The sequence below is a fragment of the Lissotriton helveticus genome, chromosome 1_1 (genome assembly GCF_964261635.1).
Source record: "Lissotriton helveticus chromosome 1_1, aLisHel1.1, whole genome shotgun sequence".
NCBI classification, from domain to species: domain Eukaryota; kingdom Metazoa; phylum Chordata; class Amphibia; order Caudata; family Salamandridae; genus Lissotriton; species Lissotriton helveticus.
This window is the reverse complement of record NC_136057.1, coordinates 279,468,598-279,486,045: the sequence shown is the minus strand read 5'-3', so window position 1 is coordinate 279,486,045 and position 17,448 is coordinate 279,468,598. Positions and strand designations below refer to the sequence as shown.

General features: G+C 48.6%; 1 protein-coding gene across 3 annotated transcripts in view; it reads left to right on the top strand.

Annotated features, from left to right (window-relative positions):
- Nucleotides 1-17,448, top strand: part of MKRN1 (makorin ring finger protein 1) — a 136,741-nt gene that overhangs the window by 87,416 nt on the left and 31,877 nt on the right. The gene's annotated exons all lie outside the window — the stretch shown is intronic.

Here is a 17,448-nt window from a genome sequence, read left to right as displayed (position 1 = left end):
GCTTTATTTAAATATGTATATATTTATGTTTACCTTTAAAAGTACGGCTTAGTAAAGTACAAGAATCTATTTTATTCTTTAGGACCGTTTTAATGTCCACTACATCTTGTAAAGCTATTAGGTCCATAGCTCGGTCCATTGTAGGCTCTGAGCTCTGTCTGCATCCTCACTGGGTTTTAACTAGATGCGCTTCTGGCGAATTTGGGCATCCTTGCCTGATCTGTTTTCCCATTGTAATCGAACCATGAACGTCCCATGTTTTGGCACCAGCATCACCAATGCTGGTACCGGGCCTCTAGTTCATAAAAGGGTGATGAAATGGATGTGATCACATGCAAGTGAAGCACTTTGAACCACCAAATTACATTCTCAGCCTTTCTGGTCCATTGAGCTTGAGTGCAGGATGCTTGCTGCTATCCTTTGCTTAAGCAGCTCCCTTGATGTCTTCCACTAGATCACGGTACAAAAGCAAACTGCTTATGTGGGGAACTAGTGGAGGATATCCGTCTGCTCAGTATGTTATGTATTTTTTTTTATCACCTGGCCCTATTAGTGTACACCAATACAACTTAGTTACTAGCCACTGAAACATACTACAACACGTCTGGGAAGTTCTCCGCATCCAGTGAGATTGTCAAGCCATCAGACAGGCCTTATGCATCTGTTCCCAACAATCAGGAAACGGGACACCCTCTTACTTTGAAGGATACCTTGATGTCTGGCATATTGCCCAGATACTTTGACCAAATGAGCATGTATTGTATCTGAGAAATGTCTGGCGCTGTCCTTGAAGACTTTTTTTCGCCCTTTGCCTCCATTGTTTATGAAGCATTAGACCATTTGAACATCGGGTCCCTTCATGTTTTTATCCTCCTAGAACCAGATCCTTATGTTCCATATTTGTGACTTTTGTAGGCCATGAACCTGTCCGACTTGTTGCTAGGCCTTCCTTACCAAATGGATAACGGCTACTATTTTCCATTGCTACTCTTGGCTTGGAATCAAACACCAATGTCTCGTCCAGGTAGAATTTATTCCGAAGACTGGATCTATAACCTTAGTCTGACTTGACTCCATTGAACATAAAAGTTCAGACTCCACATACAGCAATTTACTTACTTATATCTACTAACCCACCTGGGGTATAGGGAATGAACCGTGACTCTCCAGTCAACTGTCCTGGGCTTTTCTTTCAATCTGACTCCCAAGTGTAACCCATCTCCTTGCATTCCACCTCGAGGCCTTGCCGCCAGGTGTTTCTTGGCTTTCCTCTTTTCCTTTTTAGGTCTCGCGCCTGCGTTGCACTGCACAGCAGTGCTCTTGCAGTGCGAGACCTTTAGTAAGTGAAAAACGGAGAAATCAACCTGACCTAGGAATCTCACATGCTCGTGCGTGTTTCCTTTTCAGCTACCCCATTGGCCTTTGCATACGTCTTTTTGTGAAAGACTGCACGCAATTGACCAGAGGCGAGCGCATTGCTCCGCCCATGGCCTATTGGTGTCTATTACGCGTTTGGTGCGCGTGATAGACACCAAAGGGCCATGTGGTCACGTGTGTCGCTGTGGCGCGCGCGCACCACTCGCGGGCGTGTTAGCAGCAGAGGCGCCGCAACAGACACTGGCTGCTTGATTTCCATTAATAGGAGACATTTGGGCATAAGGTCAGCTTTGTTGGTAAACGCAGGGATTGTCTCTGTTGTGGCTGATTGGAGTAGACCGGATTTGTTATTTCTTTGGATCTTTTCAGGGATTGCAGTTGTCGTGCTGTTCCTGGTGATTTAGTTTGTCACAGGGGAGTGAGTGCCTCCCAGGGGTAAATCACTACTTGAATATTGTGCGTCATTGGTTCTAACAAATGGTATTCTTCAACATCCATACTTCCTGGATAGTCACACTGCCTCATTGCTCGATGGCCGAGGCTTCCAGAGATGAGTGTGATTGACGGGCACTTTAACACATATGGGGCTGTGCTGACCATGAGTCCACCTGACTTGCATTACCTTTCCTGTGAATTAAGGGTGTTTAGCGCGGTCTGGCGGTGTCTATTTCTGTCTGATCACTATGCGGTGAACTCTCAACCCTTAATCATGCAGACATGAGCTACGACCTGTTGCCTTCCGGTGCATGCGGATGCTGTGCTTCATGAGTGGCAGTAGGTCAGCAGCATAATGGTTATAAGATGGAAGGCACTAATCATGGGCCTGCGTGTGTAGTTTATTCTACTGTCAGTCCTAGGTGTCCAGGCAAAGCACACACTGTTTCTGCGAGTTCTGGTGTTTCAGTTCTGGGTACTCTGATGCAGCCTATGCAGGTTGTTCTTCGGGTGTGGAGTTCAGGTTACAGATTGTACAGGTCATCTGTGCTTTGTGGACTACCTGGCTCTCTAGTTTTGTTTTGCTGTTTTATATAGCACAAACTTGTCCCAAAGGGATCAGAGCGCTTGTTTTAAAAGGCACGTGCCTTACCCCAAAGACCTTTCCCAGGAGTTTTACTTTGTTTTAGTTTGATTTTAGTTGTGTGTTTTTGTAGAGTACATGCTAGTGAGTGGAGCTTCGTAGTGCTTACAGTAGACATGTATTTTGAATGTGTGTGGCTCGTACCATACCAACCCATGGTGTCTAGATTCCGTAGAGTGCGAAGGCCAAAGAAGAAAAACTTTTTGAATTTTCAATATCTCTTCTTTTGGACGCAATGAGAAATTCGTGATTTTCATGGCTTCTGACCCTCTGCAACTCAACAATATGTTTGCTGGTCTCCATCTTTAATCAGAAAGCTAGCATGTACTTCGTTGCTATTGCCCAGTTTAATACACAGATGAATACACTAAGAAGTCTGTTTAGATTGAATCTGTCACAAAATACTTATCGCATAAGATGGCTTGTACTTTTGGAGTTGTTCTCACTACATTGAACAGTGTAGGGCGGTTGGATGCTCATCTGGGAATGCTGCATCCCTCTGGAGAAAGATCATCAAAGTGCTACGAGTAATGGGACCAAAGTTAGCTCACTGAAAAGAACGTAAAATATTCCCGCTATTTTGAAAATCGGTCCTTGCCAATATTCAGTGTTTATTATTCTAGTCAAAAAATGTTTGCCTTTTATTTAGCAAACTCACCAAACGCAGGCCTAAAGTCCTTAACTAGCAGGATAAAAAGTGTTTCCTTTGCTACTTTAAATTACGGTTTGTGGAACGTTCTTACTTACTGAATATGGTAAGTCTACTAACCTGCTCTGTCTTTTTATTTATTTATTTTAATATATTTTTTTAATATGCAATCCAGCACCCACGTAAAACCCGCACCCACTAAGTGGCATGGTTCATCATGGTGTCTTTTCCTCACCTAGGCCAGTAGACAAAAGTATGGCTTATCCAGAGTCCTTGTCACAGAGATAGGTTTTATGGCTGTCGAGTGTGGCTATTCAGTTTACCTTGTAAGGCCTATAGTTTTTTTTAATTCACTGTCTTCCTATCACAAGGTTAACAAGCATATTCGAGGCATATGAGCTGCAGATTACACACTGCATAGATCGCCACCTAGTGTTGGGCCCGGATGTTTGCACTTGTTTTTGTCCTGAAAAGTTCTTTGGAAGTCACGAGATAGGTGACTCCTCCTTTGGACCACTTTGCGCATGGGCATCTGCTCCATCCTCAGATTGTTTTTCGCCATTAGGGAAATGATGGAGCTTTGCAAGAAAAGGAAGGATGTCCATGTAAGCTATATCTAATTAAGATAATACTGGAACAGATAAAGGTAGTCGGGGAGACGCGTGTGCAACTCTGCAGCGCTACATGCCAAGAACAGATGCATACTGGCAAGTAACATTTTCTGTTCGAGGCATATAAGCTGCAGATTGCACACCGTGCAGAGATTGTATAGCAGTACCCGCTCTTAGCGGCGACCACCCTTATCCGTTGCAGTAGTTTGAAATAGTGTTTTGAGTACAGCCTGGCCCACATAAGCTTGTTTAGTTTGCACATCTACACAATAGTGTTTTGTGAATGTGTGCGGTGTAGACCATGTAGCTGCTTTGCAGATGTCATCTAAGGGAATGTTCCCTAAAAATGTAATTGAAGCCCCTATTTTCCTTGTAGAGTAGGCTTTAGGAGGAACAGATAACGTAAGATTAGCTTTGTGGTACCGAATCTGTATATATTTGACAATCCATCCAATCCATTTGTACCTATAGAAGTATTCACTAGCAAAAAGTTGTGTTTTCCAGACCTGGATTGCAGTGCAAATGTGTGCATACGTGCAACGTACATTGTTTTACAGTACCACAAACTCCCCTCTGCACCCTGAAAAAGGTAATACATTATATTTGTAAAGAGTGTGATTAGGAACATGGAATTGTTGTAGGCTTGAAGGCCAACTTATGTAAACTCTTATGACTTTCTGAAAGTCCTAATTCTGCACCCATGCAATTTAATAATCTGTGGATTCAGTTGTTACATTCTGTTATAAGTGGGGGCCCTAATTTATTTATTTTCAAGTAGTTTTACCTTGCTTTGCCTTTATTTTAGAAGCAGAGTACCACTGTAAATTACACACCATAATCTTTTATAAGAACCCCACCATCGCATTACTCCGCATGTAGAGGATACTACCTGTGCAAATGGGCACAATATTTTGTTGACCGTCCAAGTTTACGGAAAATTCAACTTTACAAATGCAGCATTATCATTTATATTTTACTATGCCTTTGCTGCCTCTTACCTAGTGGGCAGAGATCTGATAATAGCTCTGATCACAGTAATAGCAACAGTGGTGGTGGTGAGAGCGGCCGCGATTTCGGATGGTGGTAGGCCGCATGCTTTACACCAAAGGCAAAAGTGCAATGACCTCTGAAAGAAGGGGCCATCATGGCAGGGTTTGGGGAGTGCAGAGACTCTGACACAGAATTATTGTGAAAGGCAGTGCTTGCGCGTTCTGCTTACAATCAACGGTGACGGGTCTAAATGCCTTCAGAGTGCAGTTGTGAGTGGCAGCCTTGCACCCAGGATGAAACTGTGTAAGCAGAGATTTATTTTTTTTTTTTTTTTTTTTTCCAAACTGGTATACCAGGCCAGCCCTGCAACCTTCAAAGGGATGTCAGTGCAGCGCCCTGTAGTCAGAAAGGAGTTAAGCACTTCTGAGCATTGTCGGAGAATCAGAGGGCTATTAAGCCTTAGAAAGCTATGCCAATAAACTCAGCACACATGTGGAAGCAGATTAGAAGGATTTTGAGTGTTCTGTGCTCGGAAAGCTTTGTGCTGCAGGAAGTTGAGCCTAATTGTCCGAGGTACAATAAACCTAAAGACTTGTTGTCCCTGTTTTCAAAGAATATGTCCTGGGCGTCGGGCGATATGAATTCCCCACCCCTGTGCCTGGTGTTTGAAACGGGCTTGTAGAGGGTGTGACCAATGCAGCGTCTTTTTATGATGTCTTCATGAGCAGGGAATTGTAAAGTCTGCTGCCATAGGTTGTTGTTTTTGCTAACTGTTTGGCCAGTGGATGTGGAGGATTTATCTTAGGTGCTAAAGAAGGTCTGGACTTTGGTGGTGGTGATCACTGTTGTCCTCCACGTTTCTACACCATAGAGCAGGACTGATTTTATGCTGGTGTTAAAAAATCCTGATCTTGGTTAGCAGTGTTTCGTCCTTTGAGCGCCAGATATTTGGCTGAATAAAGGCAGCCCGTACTTTGCAGATTCTTACCTTGATGTCAGTGTCTGTGCCGCCCTACTGTCTATGACCTGCCCAGGTAAGTGAAGGCCTCAACCTCTTCCAGTGTATTGCCTGCAAGAGTGACTACAATTGTGCTGGCCATGTTGACATTCAGGATCTTTTTTGGCCTCCTGTGGACATTGAGGCCAAGTTGTTCTGACGTGGCTGCCACATTGTTGGTCTTCTCTTGAATCTGCAGATGTTTTAGGAGTAGTGCCAGGTTATCTGCATTGTCCAGGTCGTCTAGCTGCGTTCAAGCTGTCCACTGGATCAGATGGTCTTCTCCTTGCTGTGGATATCTTCATGATTCAGTCTGTGGCCTGCAGGATGAGAAAAGGCGAGTGTGGACAGCAGCAGACGCCAGTCCTCATTTGCAAGGATTCCATGAGGTGTCCTCTATGGACTATCTTGCAGGTCAGTTCCTCGTAAGAGTTCCTGATGAGTCTTATAGGTTTATCTGGTACACCATAGTGGCAGAGGAGTTTTCGAAGGGTCTCTTTGCCCAACTTATCCCCTACCATCTAGAAGAAGTTGACAGGATGGGAGTGCTATTTCGTTGACTGATCGATGATTATGCGTAGTGTTGCAATCTGGTCTGTTCAGGAAATATCTTTGCGGAACTCCCAACTGCACATCAACTTGTGATGTCATTCTGTTCAGGATGACTCTGAACACTTTACCTGGGGTTGATAGTTTTCAGTCTGTAGTTTGTGCTGTTACTTAGGTCCCCTTTCTTGGGAATCTTGATGAGATTACTCCTAGTCTGATGGCACCTTTTCCTCTTCCCAGATCTTTCCAAGCATGTCTACAGATTTTTTTTCAATGCCTGCCTTCAGTGTATCTGCAGGAATGTTGTCTGGACCTGCTGCCTTCCCATTTCTCATATGTTTGATGGCTTGCTGCATTTCTTCCTTGGGTAGTCTGCTGCAATCAACTGAGTCATCGTCAGCTGGCTGTATGTCTGGTGTAGGCTGACACAGGCTGGTTAAGCTGTTATTTAATGTGCTCCACCCATGGCTGGTCCCAAGCCCATCTTCGAAAAGAGGATGGTTATGTGTGGGGCTAGCTACTCCCCCATGTAATAAAAGTCCTAGTTACAGAAACCTCAACCAAATGACATCTCGGCCAGGGAGGGGGCAATGCGGGGAGAGAATCTCCTTTACGGAGAGCTACGATACCTTGTGGTGAAAGCCAGAGTTCCCTGGAAGCCACAATGCCGATCCACCTGCTTTCAACCAAGACCATCAGGATTGGAACATGGAATGTGAGGACCATTTACAAAATAGGCAAGATCTCCCAAGTGGCAGCGAAGATGAAAAAAATAGAACCTTGCCCTGCTTGGCATCAACTGCACTAGATTGACAGTCCGGACAGAAAAGATTAGCTAGAGCAGGAATGCTGCTATTTTCTGGACCCAAAGAACCCCCCCCCCCCCCCCCCCACTCTTACATACTCTGAGTAGCATGGATGCAATCGCCAGCATTCAACCGATCGGATTAGAAGGGAAGCCCACGGCCCCAGAATCATCACAGTGACCTTCTGCACAAAGAGAGGATCAACATGAATGTTATCCAGTGCTGTGCACCTACAAATGATAACAAATAGGATATTCCTGCTAAAATGCCTTGAGAGACGCATCATACAGATGGGGGACCTCCCTACCAAGATTGGAAGCAACACTGTTTACGAAGAAGTCATGGGCAACCATACCCATGGCAGCATGATGAAAGGCTCGCAGATCTGTGCCCTGAACCGTCTGGTGATAGACGGCAGTGTATTCCCACAGGAAGGAAAACACAAGGCAATGCGGGTCTCACCATACTATTCAACTGAGAATCCGACCGACCATGTCCACATTGCCAAGATGATCTGTGGGGGCAATGCTGTATGTGAGATTGAGAGGCACGGACGTGGTGTCAGACCACCCTGACCTGGCCAGGTTAAAGCAGACTAAAGCATTTAAGGATGGAATAGACAAACCAACACCAGCATTATAACACCGCCACCCTCAAAGATGCACAGAAATGGAGTGAATACCCTCAGTAATAAGTTTCAAGTCCTGCAAGAACAAAAGTACTTTAGAAAGTCAGTGGGAGATCGAAACTTGTGGCATCAACTTGCCAGGAAGTACTGGGTCCATAGAAACTCCTGGATTTTGCGGAGAGTGTCTGAGGTTCAGTATGTTCGAGGCATATGAGCTGCAGATTGTACACTTAGCATTAGATCGCCACCTGGTGTTGGGCTTGGATGATTGCAGGTTGTTGTCGTCTTGGAAGAAGTCTTTGTAGTCACGAGATAGGTGACTCCTCCCTTGGACAATACTGCGCATGGGCGTCCGCTCCATCCTTAGATTGTTTTTTTCCGCCACTGGGTTCGGATGAAAGTTTCTCCGCTCCGGCTAGAAAAACACTTTGCAGCACCTCGGAGTGCAAAACTTCCTTAAACTACCTTCGACATCAACTACAATAATTTTGACGCCAACAGTTCGATTCCAGTCATCGTCGTGGGCCGTTGGGCCTATCGACGCCATGCGGCCTACACCTCATGGACAGAACTCCATTCAAAAGATGCCCGGTATATCGAGCAAAGTTTCCACATAGCGATCACCACGAGGTCTGCAACCTCTGTTTATCGCCGGAACATGACGAGTCGACCTGCACAGCTTGTGCATTCTTCTGATCGAAGAAAACCATCCGTAATCGGAGGGCCCGTAGCCACGAAATGAGATCAGCTCCACAACTGGAAGATATCTTCGAAGAAGACGTTCCGCTCGTTCCCGAAGAAGATTCACCTGATCTCCAGATCGTATCAGAGGCAGACGACTGATGACTCCATTACATCGGGTCAGCGTGTGAGTACTACTGCCCCTGCACCACATACAGTTCCCAAACCGAAGGCAAAGGTCAGCACTCCGCCCACAGGGCCCAGTCGAGACCAAACACCCGCTTCGAAAGCCCCGCCTTCGAGCCCGGCTCTGAAGAAAATAACTAAGCCTTCTAGTGCCTCGACACCGAGCAGGCCGCACGTGCCGATTCCACCTCTTCCATCGGCACTGAAACCCAAAGATAGCTCGGCACCAAAACCGAAAGACCTCTCGGCACCGAAGCCTAAAGAAGTACCGGCTCCGAAGCTGTCCACTTCTAAACATAAAAGTGTGACGCCAGCATCCGATGCCTCGAAGCCGACAAGACCAGCTTCCACTCCGAAAACACCTTCAGTGCCAAAGCCCACAAGGCCTGATTCTGATGTGCCCAAGCCCTCGAACCTGCCTACCAAGCCGAAACCAACACCTTCGGCACTGAAAACTACGCCAGAGGACGTTATAACACCTCCCAAGGCTAAAAACACAAAACAACCTCGGCGGGGAACCGAAAAAATCGACGCCCAAGAAGGTTGTACATGAGAAGGAACTTTTCCTGCCAGATCCTCGACAAAAGATCTACATCGACCCAAAAACAGGTCATGTAATTGCTACACCTCACAAAAAGACCAGCAGATGCACCACCACACCTGTGGTTCCTGCCAAGAAAAAGGACTGTGTATCATCCCCTATGCACCCTCCCTCTCCTATACCTCCTCCTCCTTCTTTTCCTGTTCCTTTTCACATATCACCTCAAACCTCTCCTGCACATTCTCGACTTTTATCATCACATTCACCTCCGCATGATGATGATGAATACAGTCTAGGTGGAGGGGACGATATAGATGAGCCTTTCCCATACCCCGTGGATGACGTTATATGGGACTTGCCAAACCCACAAACTGCGCCTGATATTCCTGACCCGCAGTTATACCCATCAAAACCTTCCCCTCCAGAGGATAACATTGGTTTTGGTCATCTGTTAAACAGAGCTGCTGCTTACCATAAAGTCACTATGCATTCTGATGAGGTTGAGGAGGATTTTCTTAGATACCTTCGAACAGGCACAGTGGTCTGTTCAAATTCTTCCCATGATTAAAGGGGTCATCAAACATGCAACATGCTCCAGAGGTATTTAAAGACCCTGTACGCACTAGAATCTTGAACCCTAGAATTGAGAAAAAATATAGGCATGCACCCACAGACCCAGTCTATATTAAAGGACCCCTACCATTAGATTAATTAGTTGTGTCCAATGCTAGGAAAAGGGCAAACTCTCAAACTTCTGGTGAAGCACCCCCACCTGACAAAGAATCCAAAGTAATTGATACGCCAGGTAAAAATAGCTGCATAAGCTACAAACCTATGGCGTATAGCTAATACACAAGCCCTCCTCTCTCATTACGATAGGGCTCATTATGATCAATTAGAGAAACTACTTGAGCACCTACCAGATCAATATAAAACTCAGACAACTGACCTTATACAGGAAGGCAAGTTAGTTTCAAATGCCTCAATAAAATGTGCACTAGATGTAGCAGACACCGCATCTAGAGCTGTGAATACCAGTGTCGTACTTAGGAGACATGCGTGGCTACGCATTTCAGGGTTTAAACAGGAAGTGCAAACTACCATTTTAAACCAACCATTTAATCAGAACTAATTATTTGGTCCAGAAGTAGACACTGTACTCGAAAAGATGAAGAAAGATACGGACACCGCAAAGTCTATGGGGGCTTTACAGTCCACACCAGCTAGAGGTTCCTTTTGTCGCTCCTTCTACAGAGGAGGTTCCAAATAAACTGGAGCAGACAATACAACCTCTTTCAAATCTCACACACAAGCATCCTTTAACAAGGGATATTTTAGAGGAGGATACAGAGGCAATAATAAAGGAAGAGGTCGCGGTAACAACAGCAATCTCTCCTCTTCCGCCACAAAACAGTGACTTCCCTCTGCTCCCCCAACAGCATCCCACTCCTGTAGGGGGCAGATTAACACAGTTCCTGCCTGTCTGGCACTCCATTACAACAGACAAGTGGGTGAGACAGATTATCCAACATGGCTACTGCCTAGAACTACAGCAACCCCTCCACACATACCTCCCAGACAGCGTCCAATGTCTACAGACCACCTAACTCTGCTCCAACAAGAAGTTCTGTCACTTTTACAAAAAGATGCCATTCAATTAGTTCCTTTAGAAGAACAGGGGTTTACTCGCTGTATTTTGTAATTCCCAAGAAGGACGGGACACTAAGACCAATTCTCCACCTCAGACCCCTCAATCAGTACATACAATCAGATCATTTTCATATGATCACTCTGCAACAAGTGCTCCCATTACTGCAACAAGGCGATTTCCTTTCAACACTAGACCTAAAGGACGCCTACTTTCACATTCCTATACATCCAGCTCACAGGAAGTACCTAAGGTTTGTAATACAAGGACAACACTATCAGGTCAAAGTCCTTCCCACGCCTGTTCACAAAGTGCTTACCAGTGGTAGCAGCACATCTCAGAAGGCAGCAGATACAGGTCTTCCCTTATCTAGACGATTATCTAGATCTAGACGATTGGCTCATAAATGCCAAGTCATTCAATCAATGTGTCCAACACACATCTCACAATTCAAACGTTGCACAACTTGGGGTTCACCATCAACTACACCAAGTCGCACCTGCAGCCTTCTCATGTACGCCAGTATCTGGGGGCTACAATAGACACATCTACAGCTCTAGCGTATCCCAGTCCAACAAGGATACACAGCATTCAAGCCTTAGTCTCAAACTTTCAACACCAACAATCTTTGCAAGCCAGGGTGTTCATGAGACTAATGGGCATGATGGCATCTTGCATCTCCATAGTCCCACACGCAAGATTGCAAATGCGCCTGCTACAAAAGTGCCTAGCACAACAGTGGAACCAGGCTCAAGGTCAACTAACAGACCTGGTGTTGGTGGACAGCTGCATGCATCGCTCTCTGCAGTGGTGGAACACCAAAAACTTGACAAAGGGGCGGCCGTTCCTCGAACCTGTTCCACAATTAGTGCTCACAACAGACGCATCTCTCACAGGATGAGGAGCCCATCTCTTACATCATACAACTCAAGGTCAATGGAACAATCAACAAAAACTGTTCCATATCAACCATCTAGAGCTGCTAGCCATATTCTTAGCACTCAAGACTTCAACTAAAAGTACAAAACAAAGCTGTCTTAATCCGGACAGACAGTATGACAGCCATGTACTATATACAAAAACAGGGGGGGGGGGGGGGGGACACTCTCTGCAACTGTCCCAGCTTGCACAGAACATTTGGAGAAGGGCCATTCCTCAAAATATACATCTGTTGGCAGAACACCTTCCAGGAGTTCACAATCAGCAGATCTGTTAAGTCGGCAGTCACAACAGATTCACGAATGAGAACTACATCCACAAGTTCTTCAGCCATTCTTCCAAAGGTGGGGTCATCCACACATAGATCTGTTTGCCACCCACGAAAATGCAAAAATGCCCAACCTTCGCCGCCAGGTTTCCACACCCATTGTCCATGGGCAATGCGATATGGATGAACTGGTCAGGCAGATTTGCATACTCTTTTCCGCCTCTCCCACTGATTCCATTAGTAGTGCGCAAGCTCAGACAAGTCTCTCAAACTCATCTTGGTAGCTCCCACAAGGGCACGCCAACCGTGGTTCACCACACTGCTGGATCTCTCTAGTTCCACATCAAAAGTTACAGCTCACACCCTCCCTGTTAAAACAGAACCATGGAGAAATCAAACACCCAGACCCAAACCAACTGAATTTGGCGATATGGCTCCTGAAGTCTTAGAGTTTGGTTATCTAAACCTACCACCAGACTGTATGAACATCATTAAAGAGGCTAGGAAACCCACTACCAGAGCGTATTATGCCGCTAAATGGAAAAGATTCGCAATATATTGCAAAAATAATCAAATTGATCCCCTGGATGCTTCCATCCAAAATATCATTTGTTACCTTTTATATCTACAAAGGTCTAATTTGGCATATTCTTCCATACGCCTGCACCTTGCAGCAATTGCAGCGTATTTACAAAACAGACCACATCTGTCTCTCTTCAGAGTACCTGCAATCAAAGCATTCATGGAAGGATTAAAAAGAATAATCTCACCCAGATTGCCACCTTCTCCTGTGTGGAATTTGAACATTGTCCTTGCAAGACTCATGGGACCCCCTTTCGAGCCTCTACATAAATGTGAACTGCAATTCCTAACATGGAAAACAGCTTTCCTTGTTGATATTACCTCTCTTAGAAGAGTAAGTGACATACAAGCTTTCACTATACAAGAACCATTTTTTCAAATACATCCTAACAAAGTGGTTCTTAGATCTAATCCAAAATTTCTTCCAAAGGTCATCACTCCTTTTCACTTGAATCAATCCGTAGTTACCTGTGTTTTTCCAAAACCCAGACTCTGTACCGGAAAGGGCTTTACACACACTAGATGTTAAAAGAGCTCTTCTATACTATATAGATAGAACTAAATCCTTTAGAAAAACTCTCCTCCACACAAAGGCAACCCAATCTCTAAAGGTGGGATTGCAAGGTGGATTGTTAAGTGTATACAAATATTCTATCTAAAAGCTAAACGTACATTAACAGTTCCTCCTAGAGCGCACTCCACTCGCAAACTAGGAGCCTCTATGGCTTTCTTAGGAAACATTCCCCTAGAGGACATATGCAAGGCAGCAACATGGTCTACACCTTCACTAAACACTTTTGTGTTGATGTGCAAGCCAAGCAGCAAGCTGCAGTAGGCCAGGCTGTCCTTAAAACTCTTTCAAACCACTGCAACGGATACAAGCGACCACCGCTAGGGGAGACACTGCTGCACAATCAATGCTAAGTGTACAATCTGCAGCTCATATGCCTCGAACGGAAAATGCTACTTACTAGTATGCATCTGTTCTTGGCATGTAGAGTTGCAGAGTTGTACACGCCCTCCCGCCTCCCCGGGACTTGTATCCGTTCCAGTTTTCATCTTACTTAGATGCACACGCATGGACATCCTTTCTTCTTTACTTATACTAACTCCATCATTTCCCATCATGGCTAAAAACAATTTAAGGATGGAGCCGATGCCCATGCGCAGTATTGTCCAAGGGAGGAGTCTCCTATCTCGTGACTACAAAGACTTCTTCCAAGACGACCACAACCTGCAATCATCCGAGTCCAACACCAGGTGGCGATCTAATGCTAAGTGTACAACTCTGCAGCTCTACATGCAAAGAACAGATGCATACTGGTAAGTAGCATTTTCCTTTTCCAATAGTGAAAGGAAAAGGGCTGCAGTCAACACCAGCCAAAAAAGAGCAGAAAATAAGTTCAAGGCAAATACACCAAAACCAACAAAGAAGAAACAAGCATTTGCAATGCAATAGGTCTCGCAGCATTAACGTTGGAGTTATTGTCATTGTATATGACAATGTGCTGCATAAGTTTTGTCAGTGACTGCATGGGTGAGGGTGACTGCATGGGTGAGGGTGACTGCATGGGTGAGGGTGACTGCATGGGTGAGGGTGACTGCATGGGTGAGGGTGACTGCATGGGTGAGGGTGACTGCATGGGTGAGGGTGACTGCATGGGTGAGGGTGACTGCATGGGTGAGGGTGACTGCATGGGTGACTGCATGGGTGAGGGTGACTGCATGGGTGAGGGTGACTGCATGGGTGAGGGTGACTGCATGGGTGAGGGTGACTGCATGGGTGAGGGTGACTGCATGGGTGAGGGTGACTGCATGGGTGAGGGTGACTGCATGGGTGACTGCATGGGTGAGGGTGACTGCATGGGTGAGGGTGACTGCATGGGTGAGGGTGACTGCATGGGTGAGGGTGACTGCATGGGTGAGGGTGACTGCATGGGTGAGGGTGACTGCATGGGTGAGGGTGACTGCATGGGTGAGGGTGACTGCATGGGTGAGGGTGACTGCATGGGTGACTGCATGGGTGAGGGTGACTGCATGGGTGAGGGTGACTGCATGGGTGAGGGTGACTGCATGGGTGAGGGTGACTGCATGGGTGAGGGTGACTGCATGGGTGAGGGTGACTGCATGGGTGAGGGTGACTGCATGGGTGACTGCATGGGTGAGGGTGACTGCATGGGTGAGGGTGACTGCATGGGTGAGGGTGACTGCATGGGTGAGGGTGGGTGACTGCATGGGTGAGAGTGGGTAACTGCATGGGTGAGGGTGGGTAACTGCATGGGTGAGAGTGGGTGACTGCATGGGTGAGAGTGGGTGACTGCATGGGTGAGGGTGACTGCAGGGGTGACTGCATGGGTGAGAGTGGGTGACTGCATGGGTGAGAGTGGGTGACTGCATGGGTGAGAGTGGGTGACTGCATGGGTGAGAGTGGGTGACTGCAGGGGTGACTGCTGGGTGAGGGTGACTGCAGGGTGAGGGTGACTGCAGGGGTGACTGCAGGGTGAGGGTGACTGCAGGTGAGGGTGACTGCAGGGGTGACTGCATGGGTGAGGGTGACTGCAGGGGTGAGGGTGACTGCAGGGGTGACTGCAGGGGTGAGGGTGACTGCAGGGGTGAGGGTGACTGCAGGGGTGAGGGTGACTGCAGGGGTGAGGGTGACTGCAGGGGTGAGGGTGACTGCAGGGGTGAGGGTGACTGCAGGGGTGAGGGTGACTGCAGGGTGAGGGTGACTGCATGGGTGAGGGTGACTGCAGGGGTGACTGCATGGGTGAGGGTGACTGCATGGGTGAGGGTGACTGCAGGGGTGACTGCATGGGTGAGGGTGACTGCATGGGTGAGGGTGACTGCAGGGGTGACTGCATGGGTGAGGGTGACTGCAGGGGTGACTGCATGGGTGAGGGTGACTGCATGGGTGAGGGTGACTGCATGGGTGACTGCATGGGTGAGGGTGACTGCATGGGTGAGGGTGACTGCAGGGGTGACTGCATGGGTGAGGGTGACTGCATGGGTGAGGGTGACTGCAGGGGTGACTGCATGGGTGAGGGTGACTGCAGGGGTGACTGCATGGGTGAGGGTGACTGCAGGGGTGACTGCAGGGGTGAGGGTGACTGCAGGGGTGAGGGTGACTGCAGGGGTGAGGGTGACTGCAGGGGTGAGGGTGACTGCAGGGGTGACTGCATGGGTGAGGGTGACTGCATGGGTGAGGGTGACTGCATGGGTGAGGGTGACTGCAGGGGTGACTGCATGGGTGAGGGTGACTGCATGGGTGAGGGTGACTGCAGGGGTGACTGCATGGGTGAGGGTGACTGCATGGGTGAGGGTGACTGCAGGGGTGACTGCATGGGTGAGGGTGACTGCATGGGTGACTGCATGGGTGAGGGTGACTGCATGGGTGAGGGTGACTGCAGGGGTGACTGCATGGGTGAGGGTGACTGCAGGGGTGACTGCATGGGTGAGGGTGACTGCAGGGGTGACTGCATGGGTGAGGGTGACTGCAGGGGTGACTGCAGGGTGAGGGTGACTGCAGGGGTGACTGCAGGGGTGAGGGTGACTGCAGGGGTGAGGGTGACTGCAGGGGTGAGGGTGACTGCAGGGGTGAGGGTGACTGCAGGGGTGAGGGTGACTGCAGGGGTGAGGGTGACTGCAGGGGTGAGGGTGACTGCAGGGGTGAGGGTGACTGCAGGGGTGAGGGTGACTGCAGCGTGAGGGTGACTGCAGCGTGAGGGTGACTGCAGCGTGAGGGTGACTGCAGCGTGAGGGTGACTGGGAGGGTGAGGGTGACTGGGAGGGTGAGGGTGACTGGGAGGGTGAGGGTGGGTGACTGCATGGGTGAGAGTGGGTGACTGCATGGGTGAGAGTGGGTGACTGCATGGGTGAGAGTGGGTGACTGCATGGGTGAGAGTGGGTGACTGCATGGGTGAGGGTGACTGCATGGGTGAGGGCGACTGCAGGGGTGACTGCATGGGTGAGGGCGACTGCAGGGGTGACTGCATGGGTGAGGGTGACTGCATGGGTGAGGGTGACTGCATGGGTGACTGCATGGGTGAGGGTGACTGCATGGGTGAGGGTGACTGCATGGGTGAGGGTGACTGCATGGGTGACTGCATGGGTGAGGGTGACTGCATGGGTGACTGCATGGGTGAGGGTGACTGCATGGGTGACTGCATGGGTGAGGGTGACTGCATGGGTGAGGGTGACTGCATGGGTGAGGGTGACTGCATGGGTGAGGGTGACTGCATGGGTGAGGGTGACTGCAGAGTGAGTGACTGCATGGGTGAGAGTGGGTGACTGCATGGGTGAGGGTGACTGACTGCATGGGTGAGGGCGACTGACTGCATGGGTGAGGGCGACTGACTGCATGGGTGAGGGCGACTGACTGCATGGGTGAGGGCGACTGACTGCATGGGTGAGGGCGACTGACTGCAGGGGTGAGGGCGACTGCAGGGGTGAGGGCGACTGCAGGGGTGAGGGCGACTGCAGGGGTGAGGGCGACTGCAGGGGTGAGGGCGACTGCATGGGTGACTGCAGGGTGAGGGTGACTGCATGGGTGAGGGTGACTGCATGGGTGAGGGTGACTGCATGGGTGAGGGTGACTGCATGGGTGAGGGTGACTGCATGGGTGAGGGTGACTGCATGGGTGAGGGTGACTGCATGGGTGAGGGCGACTGCATGGGTGAGGGCGACTGCATGGGTGAGGGCGACTGCATGGGTGAGGGCGACTGCAGGGGTGACTGCATGGGTGAGGGCGACTGCAGGGGTGACTGCATGGGTGAGGGCGACTGCAGGGGTGACTGCATGGGTGAGGGCGACTGCAGGGGTGACTGCATGGGTGAGGGCGACTGCAGGGGTGAGGGCGACTGCAGGGGTGAGGGCGACTGCAGGGGTGAGGGCGACTGCAGGGGTGAGGGCGACTGCAGGG